The sequence below is a fragment of the Pleurodeles waltl genome, chromosome 12 (genome assembly GCF_031143425.1).
Source record: "Pleurodeles waltl isolate 20211129_DDA chromosome 12, aPleWal1.hap1.20221129, whole genome shotgun sequence".
Taxonomy (NCBI): domain Eukaryota; kingdom Metazoa; phylum Chordata; class Amphibia; order Caudata; family Salamandridae; genus Pleurodeles; species Pleurodeles waltl.
The window spans coordinates 399798622-399824015 of NC_090451.1; positions in this window are offsets into that span (position 1 = coordinate 399798622).

Genomic DNA, 25394 nt, shown 5'->3' on the forward strand with positions numbered 1-25394 from the left:
GAAGTGACTTTCAATCCCAGAATCCTTTTCACCGACCTCCTCAACCAATTTCACTTCACAATTGTCTGCCAATCCATGCAGGACCCTTCTCCCTTACCAACCTATCCCAGCGCGGCTCTAATGACGTCACACTCACATGTACTGAGGCTCACAAAGTCTTGTGGCTTGTCCTCCTAATCTCAGATTCCCACTAGACTAATGCAAAACTATTGCGAGCACTAAACAAAATCAAAACCCAGTTTCTCTGTTTACTACAGTTAGGGTAACACAATTGCTTCAGAAACCTTACGGATTTTTCACTGACGACGTTTCACTCTAGCAGCTGCTCCTTCTTTCTCAGTTTCCCTGATTCACTAGAAAAATGCGACCAGCAAATTTTACTCTCAACTAATCAGTGGGTCTGTCCTGGTGCACATAGGACTCGCCAGATATCAGTTGAAAATTCTTTCACTCACTTTGACTCACACTCTGACTTGTCGACCACACCTGATTGACCTGCTAAACCAGACAAATTACAACAAAACCCAAGTGTCTCATGCACTTTCCAATATACTCCGGAGTCTTAAACCTCACAGGGCCCATATACCAACAGCCACGTGGCTAATGTTTTAGAACATAGCACCACACACATGTGAGGTTCGACAACTTCCCTGCTTTCACACTTTAGAGTACCCACACTCTCTCTAAAACTTCATTTGGAGTACGCAAGCTCCCTAAACCCTCACAGACATCACAATTCACCTGCGATTTGCATAAGCTGTGCAAACACAAAACCTATTCCATTCACACTGTCACTAGGATGCCAGGATTATCCTCAAACAATCGTTGGCAAGCTCCAAGGTTCTGGGAAAGTCATTCTCAGTATTTAGGGGCTCATTTCCTCTCCACTTTGTATCATCGAATCTGAAATATGGAAACTTTCTGCAAATGTTATCTTTTAGGGGGCTTACCATGTGCAGGGACTTTATGATGGGCTCTTAAGGAGACAAACCATCAGGCTCTGCTACCATCTCTGTTAGCGAGTTTGACCTTATTAGGTTATTTATCATAAGTTTATATGGGTACATGTTAGAAATTCGAGGGATCTTTTGACTGCACTTAGAGTAGTTCCGACCATAAGACTCAGTAACAATACAAATAAATAGAAATAACAATCAATAACATCAATAATCTTGGGAGTCAGTTTTTTTTCACTCACCATGACCTCTTGGCCATGAATAACCACACCTTTATGTAAAAGTTAGAATGTTTATTTCCCCAAATTAACAATGCTAATAACACGTAACTTAGTCTCAAAATCAAATGATAGGCATACAAGAACAATACAGAATTGACCAAATCTTCTAAAGAATCTCAATTTAATCAAAGCTTGGAACACTACACATTCTAAGGTTACAGTACAAATAAATAGCAAGAATAACTGAGCAAGAGAAATGGCATACATTTAGAATTTAGTAAAGAAAATACATCAACTGCTATTACATGTAGCAGGTATCATCTGTGAGTATCCTAACTAACCTCCTGATTACAGTAGCATGTTTGGGCTTCATGCAAAACTATTTAGTCAACACAAATTTGGAAAAACATCTAACTATGGCTCTATCAAAATTAGCGGTTGGTACTAAGGGACAAAAGCAAATAGACATAGGAAATCGGTAACATCGTCTTACACCTTGCCTCAGTATGGCTTAACAAGCTGTGACAGTCTACATCAATTGGACATCTGTTCGGTCAGCAAAGCATCGGAATTCAGCATTAAAGTTCAGGAAAGCAAAGACTCTTCGTGCAGTTTGGAAAGAATAATATCTAAATGCTCTGAATGGTTAAGAAAGGAATAGCATAATGGCCTCTCTTGTCGGTTTGGAAGAATGGGGCTAATGACCTCTCTCCTCTCTGGGCAGTCTGGCTAAGACAGATTCCCTAAAACTACTTACCACGTTACTATTGGTCAAAGAATCGTGCGTTTACATTAAGTCCAATGAAAGTAGAATATCAAATCTAAGAATTTACTAAACCTTTGTTCACATGTCGATGATTCGCTCCTCTTTTTCCATTCCCGTTGTTTGGCTTGCAGGTAACAAATTTGTATCAGCTTATGACTTCAGTCAGTGCATCCATTGTCCGCTCCTGGGAACATCGTCTTTACACAAACTAAGTTATACAATGTATCCCTAGCTAGTTCAACATATTCTAGCAAGCAGTTCTCATGGGAAAGGATTTCTGAAACTAGCATTCGGTCAATGCAATGGAAAATTACAATTTATTTCTCTAAGCAGCCATTTTATGATTTGTCTAAGCAATGCAGCTTGTCATGAGGCCGTGCAGCTAGGCCCAAGACCTTGCTAGATTAAGGCCTATTATTAATAAAGTAAATACACAATACATAACCATTAATATGACATACTACTTCATTAATCCAAACATTAGCTCAACATTTTACATTAATAAGTACACTTCGTGATCATTGATGGTCACTCGAGTAGGCACATTTTCAAACTTGTGAATTACTTTTCTATATTAACTCATTCTATTCATTCTTAACATTCAGAATACATGAATATTTATTAGTAAAACTTCAGTGTTAAGAAGAGGGGGTGGAGTGTAGGCTCGTAAATAAGTACAAGATCAGTCTCTAGCATTGGGTGAGGTTTGGAAGGTGTACATATATACACAGCACTGTCTTTTGTGAACCCATTTTAGTCTCCGGGTTTCTGATGGTCATAATGGCTGATGAATGGAGGTGGGAAGGTTTAAGCGAGGCAATGTGGAAGTATGTCTCCATGAAAGCTGGGTTTAGGGTAGCAAAGAATGTGGTTGACAATTGGTCGATTGATTCATATAGAGCTGTTGGAGACTCATTTACTGATTCAAGGTGGGGTACAAATGATGGGTTGCATGGGTGGCTGCTAGTGTGGTGGATTAAGGAGTGAAGGAAGAAGGAAATTAAGTGGAGTGAGGCAGGAATGTAAAATATGTCACTTTTTTATTGAAGATTGAAGAATATTTGAGGGAGAGTTGCCAAGTTAGGGGTTAATTTATCTATTCCATTACTGTGGCAAAGCAAAAATGATTTTGGCTAATTTTCAACTAATCTACCTTGTCATCTTGTAAAGCTAGATTAAAGCATTTATTGGGTATCGTTAATGCTACGCCTAAACTAGTGTTTAGCTCTCATTCTTCACTGTGGACTCAGATTAAGCATTCCAAACAACATTGGACGTTTTCAGTATTGAACTAAAAACGAATATAAGACTCTGCAATAGACAAAACATTCTCCACATCAGACTTTTGCCAAACACCCACAATTTTTATATTTATTTGCTTTCAAATAGCTCTGTGTATCATGGCTTCAGACAAAAAGTCACCAGAACTAAGGGGCATATTTATACTCTGTTTGCGCCGAATGTGCGTCAACATTTTTGACGCACATTCGGCGCAAACACTGCCCCATATTTATACTTTGACGTCCGACCCCACGGGCGTCAAAGTTCCACCATGTGCGTCATTTTTTAGAAGGGGGAACCAGCCTTGCGTTAATTATATGCAAGGTAGGCGTTCCCTTCCAAAAAATGACTTTAAGGCCTGTGCCCCATATTTATACTGTGACGTCATTTTGACGCACAGGAGGGGGCAGGCCTTAAAAAACGGCGCCCAGCCTGATGGGCGCCGGTTTTTAACGCCTGGGTCAGGGCAGGTGTTAAGGGACCTGTGGGCTCAGAAGGAGCCCAGAGGTACCCTCCTATGCCCCCAGGGACACCCCTTGCCACCCTTGCCCACCCCAGGAGGACACCCAAGGATGGAGGGACCCATCCCAGGGAAGTTAAGGTAAGTTCAGATAAGTATTTTTTTTAGTATTTTTTTTGTGGCATAGGGGGGCCTGATTTGTGCCCCCCTACATGCCACTATGCCCAATGACCATGCCCAGGGGACATATGTCCCCTGGGCATGGCCATTGGGCAAGGGGGCATGACTCCTGTCTTTGCTAAGACAGGAGTCATTTCAATGGGGGTTGGGCGTAAAAAAAAATGGCGCAAATCGGGTTGACGCCAAAATTTTGCCTCAGACCTGACTTGCCCCATTTTTTGACGCCCAAGCTCCATTTTCCCCTACGCCGGCGCTGCCTGGTGTGAGTCATTTTTTTTTACGCACACCAGTCCGCAGCGCCGGCTAACGTCATCCAATAAATAAGGCGCCCGCATGGTGCTTTGGAATGGCGTTAAAATTTTTGACGCACAACTGCGTTGGCGCAGTTGTGCGTCAAAAAGTATAAATATGGGCCTAAATGTTTCCCGCAAATACGGTAGCAATGATTCAGTCAGAAAACTGGAATCAGTTGGTGGGAGGACGCGTGCCCCATCATTAACTGTGGAGAGAGAAAGAGGTGTGCACTAGTTTTACAGGTGGGGGAGTTGTTTGCATCACCTTGGATGCGCCTTTTCATCACTGATGTAATTTCTGTACAGTTTATGACCTACATGAAAACTATAAGCTATGAGCAAAACATACAATGGCTTATTTTTACATGGCACTTTGTTCTCGGGTTTTAAGGCGCATCCAGTCACAATTATTGCTTTGACTTACTTTAATTTACTAAATCAAAAAGTGAATCGGGCCGTGCGGCTTCGGTTTGATTTCAGCAGCAAGTACTTAACTCACTGACCTCTCGTACCAGCTGCTAATATAAATTCCCAGATATAGACATAGCGGAAGGGAAGAATATAGATCTCTGTTTCTTCAGAATAATATTACAGACTTACAAAACTACTGTCACATGTTCTATATTTGTACGGCCACCGCTTCTAAAGACATACATATGTGCAAAGGATGACGACTCTTGCCGGGGGAGGGGCTTGTCTATGTGCCACCCTGTGGTGCCTTTTTGTTGTGTGTATTTTTTTTTTTTCTTGGGGGCAGGTAGGGTTCTGCCCGGTGTGGCTGCTTCCCCTTTTTCTTATTTTTTTTTTGTTGAGGTCCGGCCGTGCGTTCCCCGCCTCCTTTCAGTATTGGCAGGCTGCTGGGCAGAGGTTGGGGGAGCCTCGTTGTACTTATTTAATTATTGTGTCTTCTGTTTGCTTGTTTTTTTAGTTCCAGGGGAGGGCGGGCACTTTCCTTTGTGGCGGCCGCGCTTGAGTAGCGCGCGTTGGGGCCGCTCGTTGCCGGTGCAGTCCGGGAGCGGGTGTTCTCCGTGTGGCAGCTTCTCGGCTGCTCGATTCCCTTTTTTTTTTTTTTTTTTTTTTCTGGGAGGGCCTCCTGTGCCACCGCCGCATTCGCGCTTGGGCTGCGCGTCAGGGTTTGTAGCAGCCGCACTCACGCGAAGGAGCGCGTGCCTCTTCTTTCCGGGAGCGGTGCCCCGCCCGCTGCATGTTTCTGTGCGCGGCAGGGACGGGACACGCCCGCACCTGTGAACGCATGCACTGCTGGGGATGGGGAGAGCCGGTGCCAGATGGCGGTAGCTTACCGTCCGCTCTCCCGTCGAGGTGGCTGGTCGCACACCTCTTCTGTGTCCTTGGGGACCGCCGTGCGAGGTAGGTGGGGTATTTTTCTTCTTGAGGCGTGCAGTCTGCAAGCGCCTCCTTGTCCTGGGCCGATGCGGTCTGTTTGGCATCTGCGTGGGTGGTGTCACTACCATAGGTGGTAGGCCCACTCTTCGTTGCCAATTGTCAGGTCCCTGGGAGGGCCTGAAATAAACACCAGACACGCAGTGAAGATGAAACTTGCAACTTTATTCAAGTCCCCGTACTCAACTGCCTTTGCGCCCTTTCTCCACCTCCCTTGTCACCTCCCCTTACCTCGTCACCGCCCAGTCCATCCTGACCTGGCCAGAGGGGTGATATGGTCTCAACGCCCTCGTGCTCCTCCGGTGGTACAGCCTTGCGCCGGTGACGACACCACAGTGGGCAGTCGTTGACCACGTCACGTGCCCAATCACATTTTAGACACATTATTTATTTTGCCGCTATGAATTATGAGATGCACGTTTACAGCATGTGTTGGGTGTTTCTACCATTCTTCTTGGTTGGTCATTAAATTGCAAAATGTCGATGTTGCTCTGTATTTGCTCTTTTCTCAGACTGCTTGACTGTTTTCTGAATCAGGCAGCCAGTGCGAAGTCATTAACCCCTGAATGTGTACATAATAATGTAGATTGTAAACCTCTGCTGAGTGTGGCCCCTCCAGGGACACAGTTTATCCCTGTTTTGGGTGTGACATGACTATCAGCACGTGCGAAAAAGTGAGTAATCAGGTATATTGATGCACCGAGCCCGTATTTGTCATTGTGCTCTATTTCCATTAGAAACATGATGTTGAACGGGAGACATTTCAGTTGCGATATATTCTGTCACAGTGTCTAAGACTGCTAATCTAAGAAAATGTTGAATGCCTTACAAATCAAGGCTGGATAAAACCAACCACTACGGTGTCATTTTCATATTAGCGAGTGCTTTTGATGTCATTTTTTCAAAATAAAAGTACAACCCAAATGGATATTTCTGGTCGAAGTCCCAAAACGGGTATGTGGATACATTACCATCAATAAATCTGCCCTCCTTTTCCCTGGTACAAGCTCACAGCCTCTCGACTGATTGACATTTTTACCGCTAAATTAAACTATGTCTGTCTCTGCAAGATATGTCTCCATTCCAAAATTAGCTAACCATCAACATAACATAAAATAACTTCAACATGGTGTCATTTCACGAGAATATCGATTCTTGCAAATTTACTGGATTAATTCCCGGATTCCCATAAAAGAAGCAGCCAGCGTGTCTTTGCTAGCAGACAGAAGTATTTTTTACATAGAAAGAGGTAAAACGATAGATAAAGTAGAGAGGCATAGTTATATGTATATTTTCACGAAATTAAACAGCCATATCTGCATTGTATAGCATATCTAGAAAATAAATAAATGTATTGTACACATACATGCACAGAGAGCCACAGCCACAATGACACACAGAAACATACACACACATCACCATCTAAACTGCAGTGTGGGATGACACAAACTCTAAAGTCCACTCAAAATCACCACTTAAATTGAGAAACCAATCATACCTTTGCACCCACTACTCATGAACCCCCACTAAGTGAGAAAAGTTTCTGAAGTGAGAGGGAACTTTAAAGATAACCATTATTTAATAGGTGCAAGACTTGTCCTACGTCCATCTCCTGCGTTCAACATCACTAGCGTAAATGTGACTGGGCATGGCCTACGGTCAGACCAGTGCAGTGGGCGTGGGCCTGGCTTTCAGTTAGGCACAGAACGTTTATCCTAGGGATCCAAGTCCTCTTTGAGTCAGTTTCATGATATTTGGCCACTCCCATTGCATCCTTTCATAGGCAAGGTCATAAGCAGTGTGTGTGAGAGAGATACATTTGTAATAATCACCATAATTGGCAAATGTCAGACTTTTTTTAAGTTTTTTATTTCATAATCATAATGTCGTTTAAACTTAAATGTTTTTTGAAATTCTGTTTCTTAACAGAGTTTCTGCAGGTTTTGAATTGATATACCTTAGTTAGCCCATTGCCAAAGGGAAAACTCAGTGCTAATGATGCCGGCTTTAGGCACATCGTGTACCCTTCAACCACAGCTTGCATCTAACAATGAGCCTACTGTTCCCTTTGCATATGGCCTTCTTCTATGCACAGTGTACTCAGTGTGCACTTGGTACACAAGGCCACCAAGCCCGTCTGTCCAAATTCTTTGGCAAGGTCCAGTTGTCACTGAGTGCAGGGCGTGGCCTTTGGCCACCTCCTTTACTTGCCCACAAACTAGCTAGATCAGCTATCCCAGCCTGCAGTCATTTGCTGCAGGCTCTGTATGCATGGCTTGGTTTGATGCAGTCCTGCGCCAACCTTCCATTTCTACAGAAGCAACTGTACATGGTATTTAACCATGTGCAGTGGAAAAGTGTGAATACATTATGAAATGTTTCTTAAAATAAACTGCTGATCTTCTACTGAATGGAATGATCCAAAGTGGCTGTTAGAAATGGGGTCTCTAGTTAGTGGTTTGGTTCCTGTCCAAATAGGGATACTCAATGTAGTCAGGGTAATGGAGTCACATAGCTAAGATAACCCCTGCTCACCCCTTGGTAGCTTGGCACAAGCAGTCAGGCTTATCTCTTAGAGGCAATGTGAAAAGTATTTATACAAACACACACACACACACACACACAGTAACACAGTGGAAACACCACAAAAGTACTGAAAACCACTTTAGAAAAATAGCCAATAGTTATCAGTGTAAACCAAGACAAAAATGAGAAAAACCCATCATACACAAGAAGGACATGATTTTTTAAAAGATTAAATCTCAGTAAAGCACAATAAAACAACAATCTTGCATGGAGGCAGGGAGGTGAGGTGTCGCCGAAGCCAGTGCGGTATTGGTTCCTTATTGTTACCAGGGAGGTGAGGCATTGGTTCCTTACTGCCAGGCAGGGGAGGTTAGGCGTCAGTCCCTTACAGTTCAAGGGTAGATGTTGTGGCAAGGCGTCGGTTCCTGAAGATCCAGCAGGGTTGATGAATCAAGCAGTTAAAGAAGTGAGGCTTCAACTGTGCAGTGTCACGATCAGGGCCCCAGGTGCTGCGGCAAAGTTGGAGTCGGGTGTCCTGGACGTCAGGGAAATGGCACTCAGGACTCAAGCTGTGGTGGGACTTAGAAGGTGCTGCAGTAGCATCAGGCCTGCGGCGTCAGTCACAGTTTTTGCACTCAGCGGGGACCACGGTTCCGCTTCAGGCAGTGGCATGGAGTCAGACAGCGGTGCTGGTTCTGAAGTTGCTCTGGGTCGATGTACTTGGTTTATTCTTGGTTACACCAGAACTCACTCCCAGGGGCCCAGGGACTGGATTTGGCACCACTTGGCGAGTCAGGACACTCAGCAAGAGAACCTAGGTGCTGGCAGATGAAGTCTTTGATTTTCCTGAGACTTATAACAGAAGGCATGCCCAGTCCAATCCCTTGGAGAACCTTTGGAAGCAGGATGTAGAAAGCAAAGTCCAGTCCTTTCACTCCCAAAACAGAAGCAGCAAGCAGCAGACCAGCACAGCAAAGCAACAGGCAGAGTGGCAGTCCCTCCTACAGCACCTAGCTGATCTTCCTGGCAGAATGTCCTCAGTCCAGAAGGATTCCCTATTGTGGGGTCAGAAATCTGGTACTTATACTCATTTCTGTATTTGAAGTAGGCACACTTCAAAGAGAAGTCTTTGTAGTGCACAAGACCCTGCCTTTCCTACCCTGGCCTCAGACACTCCTCCGGGGGATGAAGACTGCTTTGTGTAAGAACAGGCACAACCCCATTCTGGTGCAAGGGTCAGCTCCTCCTACCACTCTAGTCCAGGAAGACCTATAATGATATGCAGGGCACACTTCGGTACCCTTTGTGTGACTGTCTAGAGTAAATGCACAAACAGCCCAACTGTCATCCTGCCCCAGACATGTGTTCCACAGGCAGGCAGAGGCACAGAATGGTTAAGCGAGAAAATGCAATCTTTCTCAAAGTGGCATTACAGTTCAAAATCCAACTTCACCAAAAGTTGTATTTGTAAATTGTGAGTTTAGAGTCCCCAAACTCCTTATTCCCATCTGCTCCCAATAGGAAATTAGACTTCAAAGATATTTCAGGGCAATCCCATTGTTACCCTATAGGAGAGAAAGTCCTTGGAATAGTGAAAAATGAATTTAGCAGTATTTCACTATCAGGACAAGCAAAGCACACAAGTACATGTCCTATCTTTTACATACACTACACCCTGCCCATGGGCTGCCATTGGCCTACCTTAGAGTTGAGTTACATGTAGTGAAAAGGAAGGTTTGGGCCTGGCAAGTGGGTGCACTTGTCAGGTTGAAATGGCAGTTTAAAATTAGAGACACTGCAATGGCAGGTATGAGACATGTCTACAGGGCTACTCATGTGGGTGGCACAATCAGTGCTACAGGCCAACTACTAGCATTCGATTAACAGTCCCTGAGCACCCATGGCATTATAGTAGGGGCTTACTGGTAAATCAAATATGCCAATCATGGATAAACCAATCACCATTACAATTTAGACAGTGAGCACCTGCATGTTAACACTGGTCAGCAGTGGTAAAGTGCCCAGAGTCCTAAAGTCAGCAAAAATTAAATGCAGCACATAATCAAAAACTGTCGGTCAGAGGTAAAACGTTTGGGGATAACCCTGCAAAAAGGGCCATTTTCAACAGTGTCTGTGAGAATCAATCACATTGTGCTTTTGGAGGCCATGGTTTTGTATGTACAACTTTGGAAAATGTGTTCGTTTTTTCAGTGTCTTAAAGAGCATGCTTTTCATTTTCCTGTCTACCCCACCCACACACATTCTGTCTGAGGTCAAGGACAAAGAACAAAGAATGAACTTGAGACGCCAAACCAAAATCTAGTGATTAATATTTCAGCTATGGTTTTCACTCTACAGTAGACATTGGTCCTCAGTAAATGAAAATCTTTTATACCTACATACAGCTCCAATCTACTGGAAAGTGAAATTGCATTGTTTAAGTGTATGCACAATTTGCACATGAGATTTATTTTGACAACATACCACCCAGCATCGGTCCACAAGAAAAACAACTGTATAAAGAATTCAAACCAAAAAGTTCCTTCATGGCATCCACCTCGCAGAACACCTTGGATATATTTGAATCTCTGGTTAAGAAAGACCTCAAACGTCTTACTTGTCAATCATCAAGCACCAAGAACATCACAGAAAAAATAACAAGGCATGCTTAACTCTGTGGCAAATAACATAAATTTGTTCTTTCTACCAGCAGACAAAGGAGGTGGCCTAGTAGTGACGGACCGTAGCTACTATGAGTCCAAGGTCACGGCTCACATATCAGATGAGAACATATGCATTCATTTGAACCACGACCCTCACAATGGAAATGTCTGCCCCTTAGTGAGAAATCTTAAAGAAGTCATTTTCCTTCGATAGATTAATGAGAATACTAAACAGTTTCTGATTACTGATTTTCCTCATAGACAAAAATTGTATATGTTACCTAAAATACACAAACATCCCACAGAGCCACCCATCAGACAAATCATAACAGCCTGTGGGTCACTCCAGGAGTCATTAGGTAAATATTTGGACACCTTCTTTCAACCTTTTGTTAAAAAATGCAAGTCATACATACAGGACGCTACTGCTTTTTGAATCAATTGATTCAAATACCAACAAGTGACATCAATACATAGTGGATTTGCACCATTGACGTGACTGCACTTTACACATCAGTTTCTCACAACGAAGGAATATAAGCAGCTGAATGGTCTTTGTTACAGCAAGAGAAAACTGGTGCCAACAAAGCATTTCTATTGGAATTGTTACACTTTTGCATATACCACACTCATTCTCTCGGAATGGTAAATTTTATCTTCAGAAGACTGGACCCTCTATTGTTTTTTGAGAGGCAGAAAGCTAAGCAAACATTTTCATGGCAAAGTTTGCTAACCAGCATACTTTAACCATGCAGGCATGACAGGAAAACCTTGTGGTATATCTTCGATATATCAGTGATAACTTCCTCATTTGGAAGGGTCAAAAAGAGGATATTGAAGAAAACATTTTGAGATTAAACCAGAGAAACCCACAGATTTAATTCAATCACATCATAATCAATGAAACCATCTTATGTCTTGATGTATTGAGTAAAATAACCCCAAAGGGCATCAAAACAAAGTCTATAAAAACAACTGACTGCTACAACTCTCTGCTCTTTTAGAACTTTCATCCCCAGCATCTAAAAGAGCACCTACCAGTCTTCCAGTCTGTTGGCATACACAAAAATCACATCCAATGATGAGGAATGCACATCAGCATTGGAAGACTACAAATCTAGGTTCAGTGCCAGAGGGTGCTTCTCTGACATATTTAATTCAGCCGTACAACTAATTTCATCTTTAGATAAGTCTAATTTTATGAAACGCATCATTAACCATCAATGGGAACTATTACAGTCTGAGCTAGATTTCAAGGGTCTGTTTGTGCACAAACCCATCTTTGTTTACCAGCGTACAAGGAATTTAAAAGAAATACTAGTTTAAAAAACACATTGGTTTTGGGAATGTATCTGGGCACCAAAAAGTGACAGAACTGCATGCACTGCAAAAATGTGATTGTTGGCAAAACAGCCATTCATACAAAAACAGGCCAATCAATTAAACTAAGACATTCATCAGGCTACAACAACAAAAATGTTATCTACAGTATCAAATGTCCTTGTGGCTCCATGTACGTTGAAAAGACTGAAAGAAAAATCAAAATAGGGATAACCGAGCACAAATATATGATACACATCAAGAACAAGAATTCCAGTTTAGCCGCACATTGGCTTAAAAATAAGCACAACATAGCATAAATCTGTTTCGAAATTCTCGAGGCCATCAGGCCTAATCCAGAAATTAACATTCACAAAACTGTAGTGCAATGACAAACGTACTGGATCAAGAAATTCGACACACTCTTTCCCAAGGGTTTAAATGACAAATTTGAGATGCTCTGCTCCTGTAATGGCATTTTGACCACAGGTACCTACCGGTAATACTGCACATTTTGCATGATGCATATTACATCATCTGCATTCACTGGTTCACTACCATTGTGCACACGCAGATTTTATCATGCAACGCTACAAACCATAGGGTTCTTCGGCATCTTGAATAATACGGATGCATTTGGTATACAGTAGTTACATTGTAATTTGGCATATGCAGATTTTTCCATGCAATGCCATAAAGTAGTAGGGTTCTTTGGATTCTTAATCAATACTGCTATGCACTACATAGGATATGCTCAGGTCCACATTATTACATAATTGCCGACTAACACATAAAAATGCACATTGATACTTCTGTTTTTTTGAGTAATGAGCGATTTTGTAATTCAAATATAATGTTATCAAAATGTGTTACACATTGTCATTATTAATATATTTTTCCTATCTCGTGCATTTATGACACTGATCAGCAAATTATGCTAAGACTATACGTGTTATTGTGTCATTTTGTTGGGTTATGACAGTGTTATGATATTGCGTTATGTTTTTAGAGTTTTAAGCAGCTTGCTAATATTTTTGTCATCTTTTAACTATCTTCTTTGCTTAGTCTTGACAACTGGTAAACTTCAGCCGCCGGGCAATACCAGAGGCGTTTTGCATGCACACAGGAGTATGACTTCCACTTTTAAGCGCCATAACATTGACTTCCGGGTTACATGCTAGATACGAGTTACGCGGTTCTTTCAAAAAGACATTAAGGGGCAGATTTGTGGAAAGTGATGCTGCACTGAATGCATCACCACTTTCCTTGCACCCCTTAGCACCCCCCTACCACCACCATGAGTGCACTGTATTTAAAATACGATGCACAATGGAGCAGGGTAGGGGGCATTAGTGTCATTTATTATGACACTATGGATGTACCCTGCAGGATTAGAGCCAAAATATTGGCACCACTCCTGCAGAGTACATAGGGACCCATCCTAAAGAATGGAAGCCCCCTTTTTAAGCCTGCTCTTGAGCAGGGCTTTAAAGTGCCGTAATAAATGGCACAAGTCTCATAGATTTCCTTACACCATTTTTCCGGCCCCACTAACCGGGGAACGCCCCCCTTTGCATACAATATGCCTGGCACAGGCATAATGTAGCGCAAAGGGTTACAGAGTGGTGCGATGCCTGCATTGCGCCACTCTGTAAATACCAGCCGCGGATTTTGGCCTTGTTGGGCCACATTAACGTCAAAATAAATGATGTTAATGTGGTGCAAGGTGGCACTAGGGGCCTATAAATATGCCCCTCAGTATAATGGTTATGTTAATAGGGCACAGTTATGGTGTCACCTGAGTTAAAGGAAGTTTTTTTCCCTCACCTACGCAAGATAAAAATTACACTTTCTCCTTTGTTCCAACATTTTCAATGTAAGTTCATTGCTTAGTAGTCTCACTACTGAGTTTTCCACTTTCTAGAATTTAGCATCCCTGGGGCAGCCAGCATTTTAGAACGCAAAGGGTTTGGAATGCACGTATTTTCAGCTCACTGGTTTTCACTGTGCACAGGGAGGCCAAGAATCATTTGTCTTGATCTGTTTAGTGAAAGCTCAGATGTTATTCAATATGCCTCGAATAATCAAAGAGGCTCATGTGATCTCGCTCATGTGTTTTCACTCATAGACCTGTTGATGATCAATGGATTTGCAATCTCTCATCCGTTATTGCATATGTGAGTGAAGCAGCACTTTGCATTGTTTCGTGCATAAATCACCGCATCATCACAAAAGGACACATTGGCGTTCGGATCACAGTGATGGTTGGACCAATAGCATGGGTTTTTCACAAACATCCTTACATGCAGAATTTGCGTGGTCCATTGTGATTTGACAGGGAACGTTTTTACCATGACCTTTACACCGTAAAACTCTCATGGTTGTATTTGTTGCATGAAACAATGATACTGATATGTTAGGCCACAAATCTATTTCAGCAAATTGTTTTAAAGCTCATTGGACACCCTCTAGCACTAGGATTTTCATGAGGGATTCTTAAGCACTAAAATCAATTATTCCCTTCAGATCATTATGAATAGATCTTTTATGTTTCATAACACAGCTACCCCTGATAAAGTATTTTTCCCGAAATGCATTGGGTTTTCTGATACAACTGTAAAACTGTGATGAACTTTGATTTGTGAGATTCTTTGGCGAGTCTGAAGCAGCATCTGAAGCAGCATCCTTAATAAATTTTGAATACTGGCATCCCTACATCTTCAATACTGGAGCATTGAATGGCACTACTTTTGCTTTGACTAATTGTTTTAATATTATGTATCTCACAAATATCGTGGAAGCCTTCAGGCTGGTGGGTGGTGCACTGCGGATCTGGTTGACCATTTGGTCACCAGCTTTAGCAGATGTTCAATATCCCTGCACTGGACAGAGCACACACTAGTGTTGCAATCTACAGATTTTGTTTATGTTAGTATAAATTGAAGCCAGACAATAGTGTAGTGACAGGATGGGCCATCTAGGCAGAATGAGTGCACAGAGCTGTCATTTATGAGCACTTCAAAGGGGCTGCCCCAATGCACTCAAAGAGCACTTTACGGTAGATAGTGGTGGCCCCCAGACAAACTGGGAACAGCTCAGAGAAACAGGGCTTTCCAGACACTTCTGTGGTGGGAAAACTCCAGAGGTTTCTCTCACTTCAAAGGGGAGGCACAGCTATAAAAATTGGATCAACTCTTCAGTTCATTTCTGGACCTATGCATTGACTATCAGAGGACTGCCCTGCTGTTTTTAGCTTGCTGGGTACAGGACTGTCCTGCAACCTGAAGCTTGCCTTGTGCCCTTAGAGGACTGCCCTGCTGCATGAAACCTACTTTTTTTCTTGCACCCTCGAATACCAGAGTGACTCCAAGGGCTAGTTTGCAGGCCTCCTGATTGGTCCTTCAGGGACAGAAAGGCTCCAGCCATATTGACCCTGCACCGGGACCCAGCCTAAGTGAGTCTTGCCCCTACAATTAGTGCCCGCTCCAGTCCTGGATGATTGGAATTGTGGTTAAAGGTGCTGTATCAGCCTAACTGAAGGTTTTACTAAATCCGGGGTGAAGGGGCATGAAGCCCCACAAAGCAATGCTGCACAGACCACACCCCAGGGACATAAGATACAGACGTCAGTGGGTCATACTTGGTCTTGTGTTCCATTGTGGTTAGCCTGAACTTGTGACTTTGTCCGGGGCCCATAGAACCAGATACCCTCAGTTGGCACTTTGAGCCTTTTGGCACAAGTTTTATCTAAATCTTTAAGTTTGTATATCTCAATTTCTACTAATTAGATTTTTGTCATTTTGGTGTCATTCATTTGTTAAATTATACTTAATTTTTCTAAATTGGTATATGATTTCCCATGTGTTTTCACTTTATTACTGTTTGTGTGCTGCATAAATACTATACACATTGCCTCTAAATTAAGCCTGGCTGCCTTTGTGCCAGACTACCAGAGTGATAGGCACAGGTTTATTGTAGGGACTTCTGTTGTTCACCCTGACAAAAACTGAGGCTGCTGCGTAAGAAGGGCTCACACAACCGTGAAGCAACAACCCAACTTCTCACAATTGTGTATGAATAAATTGCACCTGTCCATCATCTGACTTCTAGTGTAGCTCAAGTCACTGAAGCTGAGGCCAGTGACCACAGGTGAATGTCAATTAGTCAACAGGATAATATTCTGGCATAGCTCATCACAAGCAATAAAAATAAGTTCATATCAAAACTAAACAATGTAGTGTAAAAATTACACATTATTTTTTTAGAGTGCATAGTCATATCAACAAAATTTAATGTAACCATTAAACAAATAATCAAATTTGACAATATCAATAATTTTACACATTTCATTAATAGGGTTATGAGAAAACAATGCAAAATTCACCAAGATTGTAGAGCAGCAATTGAAAATAGCAAAGATTACAAATTTAGAAATTTCAGACTTGTAATGGATCCTATTTAGTTTTGATGGGAATCTGGAGTTAGCTTAGCCTTCTGGCTTCCAGGCCTTTGGCCCCATCACCCAGTGACCTTTAACCTACTTAGCTTGCTCTGTTTTAGGACATTTATTTAATTATTTCTTCCAAAATGGCTGCTATGTTCATAGTTAGGAAGATGTTTTAGTTGTACGTTATCAGTCCCACTCTGTAAAGGCGTCACTATCAGCATCAATGATAAGTGAGATACGAAAGTGGGAAAGTACATGATGTACTTTCGTGTGACAGTAACATAATTTACCTTTTCAGGGAATTGTTTATATAATTGCCACCCCAAGCATGCCATCTTATCTATTGTTTGGGAACATATCTGCGTTAGGGTCCTACCAGATCTGTATAAATACATCTTACACAGACAAGATAATCAGAGGGATTCCTACCAGATGCCATCGAAAATATCTACACTACACTTCGTCTTGATGCAGACCTAGCATTTGTGTTACCACAGAGTATGATCTAAAGACCTTATTCCAAGGCAACAAAGGTTGGGGGTCTCTTCCCATGGACGTGGTACTGGCAGATTAGGTTTAAAACACCTAGCTCTCTTTAGGTTAGAGATTAGGTTCATTATGCTAGGGTAACAGTGCTTATTACATATCTCACATTTTTGCAAGATGGTGGGGGTCTTTGTTTACATGACTCTCGATTTTACCATTCTGTTTCTTGCATTGTTAATTTTCCTAATCATTGCAGCCCATGCAATTTATCATAGATTGCAGTCTTGTTAATAAAACCTACGGAAAACTTCACTCCATCTCTTTCATTGCCTGTGTGTGACTGAGACATGTTACTCATGTGAGAAAAGGGTAAACTCTGTTTAACCACAACCTTCATGAGATTTCGCACTCTTGAGTCCATGTGTAAAGGCTGTCACAAATCACCTTTTACTGTTTCGATTTATGGTGAGGTACTGCTTGTGAGCCGTGAGGGCTGGGATGACAGTTGTGACTTGTTGTAGGATTGGCATAGTCACTTACAAACATCAGTGCTGTCATCCTTAAACAGCAGTCTTACTTAGAGCAAGAGTCCAACTACAAGCAAAGTATCCTGGTGAAACAACACAAATATTACACATATGAGTTAAATAGATTAGCATAGCGAAAGGGGATTCTGCATTCTGGATTTGTCAAAAGATTGGACATCTGTTGCAGAAACCTTAAGAGGCAGGCTCATGTGTCCCCCCTCTTGTGTAAAATGTACATATTTTACTTGGAGAGCAGAAAAAAAACATTGTTAGTGAAATTCCCATGGGCTAGTTTGTCAAAAGAGAATTTCAGAAGCAGATTTTTTAATAAGGGGGGTATCTACTGTAAATAAGAGAAGGCACCCCATTCTGATTTGACTATCAAGTATTGAGCAGCCAATAGTTTTCACATATAGATCTATAAATGAACTTCTGTAATATACTGTTCAATACATGGGAACATTGGAATTTTGTAGTGTGAGGGGGGCTAGACCACACATTTAAGTGGTCAATAGACATCAAAATTGTTCGTATATGACAGAGACTCAACAACTTGCTCGATTGTCCATCTGTTAGGATTTATGACATCATATTCCTGAGAAGGAATAGGAAGAGATCATATCTGTAAGAAATTGCTTTATTATTTGAGCGGGTGACTCCCTACCTTGACCAACAATAATAACCCTTGTTAGGGTTGTGATTATTTGTCAAAGTGACCCCTCACACTCACAAAATTACCCTTAGCTCAAATCCCTGGTAGCTATGACACAGAGAAAACAAGCTTTAGTTAGGACAATGAGTAAAATATGTATGCAGTACTAAAACAGTAATAAAGTAAAAATGCAAAATAATACAAATCCCAAACTGAATTAGAAAAATAGAGTGATGACACCAAATTCACAAAAATCTAATATGGGAACCCAATGTTATGATTTTTTAAATTTCAAGTAGAAATAGCGTGAAGAAGCACAAAGTGCTAAAAATTGAAAATGTTTGCAGCAAACTGGGATGTAGGCACAATTTGAGAATAGCCACAATGGAACGTGGGCCAGATACACCAATCATGTTTTTCCTGGTCAAAGATTTTACCTTCTGTCTAAGCTCTTTGAGTTCCAGTCCATCACAGGAGTACACTTCTAAAGCCTCCATGACCTCAGGGAAGTGCTTAGAGAGGCACGGGGTATTAGGCAGAGGACAACAGCAAGGTACTTTCCAGGTCCATTTACCAGTGGTCAGCGGGGAAGTTGCAGGAAAGGCTTCTTGTAGCTTGTGGCAGCTCTTCAACCAGAATATGGCAGCCTCATAATTCTTGGGGTCCACTTCTTTGTCCAGTCCTTCAGATCTTCTCTCAGGTCACAGGCATGAGGTCCAGTCCTCTTCTGTTCTTCCTCAAGTATAGAAAGTGTTCTGAAGTGGTTGCCTGGATGTGCCACATTTGGTGCCTGACCCTAGCTAGTGGGTGACAATGACTCATGGGAAAACTCTAACCAATGGGGTAAAAGTTCATGGGGCCAACCCTACATACTTAGGACATTTTCATGACTACAAATGTATTTGGTGAGACTAAAAGTGGCTGTAAGCATTGGCTATGTGTCTGTAGGAATATAGTATGGCACCCTTAGTTCCCGCTCACTATTTATCATTAAAATCTATTACAAAGATGCCATTGTACCCCGAATAAACCCAGAGACGGAGGTCTGGTAGGACCAAAGTCAGGTTTTCCAGCAACCAGACTGGATACGCAAAAAATGTCTGTTTCATTCCTTTCAAGTCACCCCAAGTATTATATGTAAACCCCAGAGGAAGATTTCTGGTAGGACAAAAGCAGGATTTTCCAGCAATGAGACCATGATTTCACAAGGATTCTGTACAAATCCTGCTTCCTTTCTTTCAAGTCTACCTCAAGAGTTATATGTGAAACCGGCAGACCTGTCAAGCATGATTTGACACTCAAGCAGGATTTGACACTAAGTTCAAACAGGACACACAGAGCCAAAGGTCAAAGAAGTAATTCCTGTGCATTCAGGTCGACCTGTCCATCACAGTGACCAATTTTGTAGCTCCTGGGAGAAATTTCCAACCTAATTCACACCTATTCAAATGGTAATTGCTGGCTTGGAGAATCTGGAGAGAAAATGCAAATAAGCCTTCAGAAGCTTCAGACAAAGAATAGATAACTTTGAAAAAGTTGTTTTTCTTCGACATTTATCAGAAATCTCACTTCACTATTGAATAAGATTTTTAATAAGTATTGAAATAGTTTAATTATTTTTCTAGCAGGTCACATTCATGAGACACAACATAAGAATGTTAATCTCAATCCTGTTTTTTTTAAACAGGACAGCTATCCTGCCACAATGAAAATAGCTTTTCGGTACTAGTCATCGTAGTGACATGTTAACATTACATTTCTACTTGTCCTATTTTAAATAAGCTAGAAGGCTTATATATGGGTGACATATTATTATTTAAAAGGAAGGTTTTTACCTGTTGAGTCCAAATCAGAGTGAAACTGGTCTTGGGATGCTTGTGTTAAGGTTCAGAGAAGACCTAGCTTGGCAGTTTGGCAATACCGCACACATACCTTGGAAATTGATGTCTCCAATTAGACTAGGCAAATAAAGCCTTTGCAAATTAACAGTTCTATGCTGTGTGTTTCATGTAAATGCCCTTTCTAAATGTTTATCATATATATATAATTTTCTTTGTCTTTTGTGTGACACGAGGGACACAAACTCATGCATTCTTCTATATCACTATCATACCTAAAGTGACTAAAATGCATTTTCAGATTTTTTTGCTGTTTATGGAAAATAAATGCATTACCAAGTGTTTTTAGACAATAGAGATGTAATCTTACTTTAAGCAGAGCCCATAGTATCACAAAGTTCATCAGAATGTGACAGTTTATGTTAATCATATAGTTTTATTGGTTAAACATAGAAAGCTGCACTACCGCACAATTTAAATGCGCACTTGATTATATTTCAGAGATCAACTTAGGTGGAATTTGAATTAAATCACATATTAGAACGACAGAATTGATGTATAATGTAATTTAGACTCTAGACTAACAGTACATATAGAAACAATATTGAATTTGTCATGATTAGTAATTGATTAATGATTTTCAAAACGTGCAACAGTGAGAGAAATGTAATTCTCTATTGTACCTAATGAAATGCAGTAACAAAGCTTTCCCATTTGAAAATAAAAGGTATTACTCATATTCATGAAATACTATTAACACTGAATTTATAAGTTTGCATATCATATGTGTTCTACTAAAGCATATCAATTAAATGCATTATTATGATTCCCTCGTGAGGCCTGTTGAAGCTTGTAATTTGTGACAGTGTAAGAAATGCTGATTCATTTTCTAATGTGTACTTTCTTCTAGGTTATGTTCGCATGAGAAGCTTAGCAAGTTGGTAAATGGCTCTATTGTTTAAGTATAGAGAGAATGTAGTGTTGTGCCCTTGATGGAAGAACATTGAGAAACACATACTGGTATTGTATACAATTGTTTCAAACATGCATGGAGTCACACAGATAAAATATGTTCCCGTGACAGACCTGGGAAAGAATTGGACTGTTTCAACTTGAGGTCTGATGATCGATTACTATTGAATAATGCCCCTTCAACATGAGATGAACTGATACCTTTGACGAATCAGAATACTTTTTGAATTCTAAAATACTGATGGACATTTGAAGTTTGAGTGGTCCCCACAGTTCCTAGCAGCTTGCAGAGAGCTCCTGCTGCTTGCAGACGTCTTGCTGATCCTGATGCTTGGCTGATGAGGATTCCCTGAATGCAGTATCACTGGAGAGGTATCTTCGTCTCTGCCATTGCTTTGAAATGCTCTTTTAGACTTAGAAATTCTTGTATTTTCCCCTTCAGAACACTCTTGACTGAGCTTCTGATATGCTGACACTTTCCCTTTTTTTCGTATTTTTTGCCTAACTTAGTTTGTGATCTGCAATCCTAGATATTCTTTTTTCTAAATTATTGTTGCCCTTTTTATCCTTTTGTATTTTGACCACTATGTTTCTTTCCACACATGTATTTCCCTGATTTGGTTAGGTGTATGGTTGATCTGTACCCAGCCAACGATTATTGACTTTGTTAATTTGAATTGACTGATGATTTCCTACTCTGAGCAACATATCATCTCTGTAGATCAGATTTTTTTGTTATTTGTCTGCATTATTCTTCTTGAATGCTTAGTTTTATTATTGTTAGTTCACCTAAATCTATTTCAATGCCTTGCGCAACCCTTGGTGACGATGTACCTTTACAATCTGATTTTGTGCATTGTCTACATGACTTTGAACTTGTGTTTGTAATATTTTCTTTTAACTTTATTTCCCGATTAGAGTTTTCCTCATGGCTGCATGGGTCATGGTTTTTAAATTGTTTGGGGTCTTATTGAAATTCTGTTGACAGTTCTACCTCAACACTTACTGAGTCTAACGATTCACAATCTTGAAGAGCATTGATTCCTGAAATAAAAATGCTACAGCAATAGCGTCTGATAACTTAATTACCACTGGTCCGTACCGACTAAGCCAGTATGTCTTGCCTCCTCAAACTTGTGTGAAGGTTATTTTTTTATTTTGTATTTCAAGCATACGTCACAAAATGAAAAGCAAAATATTATTGTGAAGATGTCTTGTGAATCAGGCAGTGGGGCGGAATGTTCAAGGTCTATGAGGTCAGACATGGAATGTGGGGACTGAGGAGAAGAGGAGGAAGGTAGCTTGAGAAAGGAGCTGTGCTGGATGTGTCGTGTACATGAATCCTAAATAAAGAAAAAGAAGAAGTACATATTGTCTGTAGTATCATCTTTACACTTGCGACGAGGGAAACAGTCTGCGCTGGGGGCAGATTAAATACAATGGACACCTTCACCCCTGGAAATATTATCCTTCCAAATATCCTTTGAAACGTTGAACAAGAGGATCCAAGGCAAGTCTATCTCATAAATAACCTAGCGTGCTGTGGAACATGTGATTAGAATCCTAATGACTGCATTGGAGATATAAACGTTCACCTTTAATGTATGCCTTGTGTATTCAGTTAAAAGAGCGATTTATTTTATAATCGATCGAGCTTAACTTAAAGGTCTTTGCGCATAGTATTGTTTGTTTTTAAATGCCAAACATCATATACTGTTAAGCGTTTTATATACGTTTATACATACGTTTTGCAAATTGTCTTCTTTCAAAAAATGAATCCAGCTGACGGCTTTCCGCGCAGCAGCGCGTTGATGAAAATCAGAGTGCTACGCGACTCCAACTGACGGCCTTCCGCACGGCAGCGCGTTGTTGAAGATTGGAGTGCTGCGCGTCTATGGCAACAGTTGCCATGCACTTGTGTGCGGTCGCGGCCGCATGAGATTATTAAATACACGGAATCACATTACGAACAAGGAACTTAACAATAAAAAGTTTAAAAGCTGTGTAGCAAGAGGAACTGCATGATCAAAGAAAGGAAAAAAAAATACCTGAAGTTTCACAAGTCGAATACTGGGAGCAAGACGAACTGCATCATCTAGTAAATGAAATAAGGAGATTAACATAGAAAAGGGACTTACTACAACAACAAGACATAGACATAGAAAAGAGACTAAAAGGCGTTTCCTACAACATCAAGACATTAACATAGAAAGGAGACTAAAATGAGTTTATTATATTAGGTTTTTTTTTTAGCTTGTTATAATAGTTTATTATATTAACTCTTTATTTTAATTAATTTTGTTAGTTTGTTGTATTCATAATATTAATAGGTATTAGAGACAGTATATTTAGGATACATACAATACAATGGGGGATCAAAGCTTGACATCACCACCCCCTTTCCTGTCAACTCCAGGGGAACCCACTATACCATGGAAAGAATGGAAATAGATGTTTTTGACTTACATTCTGGCAATTGGGGGTGATCCCTATAGCCCTGTGAGAAAACAAGCCATTCTCTTTCACCATTTGGGAGTTGAAGGGAGAAGAATTTATGAGGATTTCCCTGAAGTGTCTTTGGGGATGAGTGATGGGCAACCAATTAATGTTTTTGATATGTCAGAACAAATGTTGGACATTCATTTTATCCCTAAAACAAATTTGGTTCTGGAACGCCACAAATTCTTCACAAGAGTACAGAGGGCTGATGAAGACATGGCATCATTTGTGGCGGCACTGAGAGGATTGGCATTATCTGGCCGTTTTGAACAATTGACTGACTCCTTGATAAGAGATCAAATTGTGAGATGCTCATATGATAAAAAAGATAAGGGAAAAATTGTTGATGAAAGATTCATCCTTAGAAGAGGGCATACTGATTGCAAAGAGAATGGAACATGCAGGCATATGGTTGCAAGAACTTGATAAGCCATCGCATGAAAAATACTGTACTGTGGAAGAGATAAAAAATAAGTCTGAGTTGAGCAAAAGTACAAAGGATAAGAGAAGTGATCCGTGTGCAGAAGGTGGAAAAATCAAAAGTGAGGGATTTGAAAGCCGGAGAAAATTTGATTGGAGAGAGTGTAAATGTTACCGGTGCAGAGCTCCGAGGCATATTGCGTCTAGTAAAATGTGTGCAGCGATAAAATGCTCTGTGTAGAAGCTGTGGGAGAACAGGGCATTTTGCTAAAGTATGTAGATTCAGATCAGAGATGAGTAGTAGTAAGAAAGTTCATGTAATTGATCAAGAAACTAACGACAAGTGTGAGAATGTTGGTGAGATAATTTTGACTGTTGATGGGGAGTATCGGGACAATAAGTCGAATGTTCAATGTGTGGGTGGTTCAACAAAGGAAATAAGAAGTGAGACTATTGGTGAACTGAGGAAACCACATGCTCAATTAAATCTAAATAACATACCAATCAGTGTGTCAATAGATTCAGGGTGCTTGTTCACACTTATCTCTAGAGTAACATATCGATTGAAATGGCCAAATACTCAAGAACTTCAACTTGATGAACCAGATATAAAGGCTGTGGGATATGCTGGAAAATAAAAATAGAAATTCTAGGAATGAAATGGATGACAATTGCCTTCAAAGACAGGGCTGTCTATTGAAGGGTGTATATTACTGACTATGGGACGGACTTATTGGGGTGGCGGCACCAAAAGGATCTAGGCATAATTTTGAATCCTAATGCTAAGAAACCGGTAATGTTAACTGAAGCTAACAAGGAAGTTAGTGTGATACTTCAACAAGATTTGTTCGGAAAGTATCCAAGGGTATTTTCTAATAAATTAGGATTACTGAAAGGCTTTTCACATAAGATTATATTAAAGGTGAAAGCTCAACCTGTAGTTCATAAAGTCCGCAATGTTCCTTACATGATGAGGGACCCATTGAAACAGGAGTTAAGCAGACTATTGGATGAAGGCATTATTGAACCTATAGCAGCTTCGGAGTGGTTGGCGCCAATTGTAGTAGTGCCAAAGGATGGAGGAAAGATTTGCTTATGCATTGACCTTCGTGATCTAAATAAAAACATATGGGTTAACAGACAACCACTCCCTAATATTTCTGAAATGTTAACGATGTAAGGTAAGGGTGAGGTATTTAGGGTTCTAGATATGTCATCTGTGTATCATCAGGTGGAACTCCATGAACATTCCAGACACTTAACATCTTTTGTTACACCATGGGGGGCGTTCCGATATAAAAGAATGCCTTTTGGTTTAGCCTCAGCGTCCTCCGTTTTTCAGTGAGTGATGACGAATATTTTTGGGGATATGAAACGTGCGCTGTGTTTTCAGGATGACATAATGATTATGGGGAGGAATGAAAAGGATCATGACTCATTATTTGAAGAGGTGATGAATAGACTTGAGAAATATGGTTTAACCATA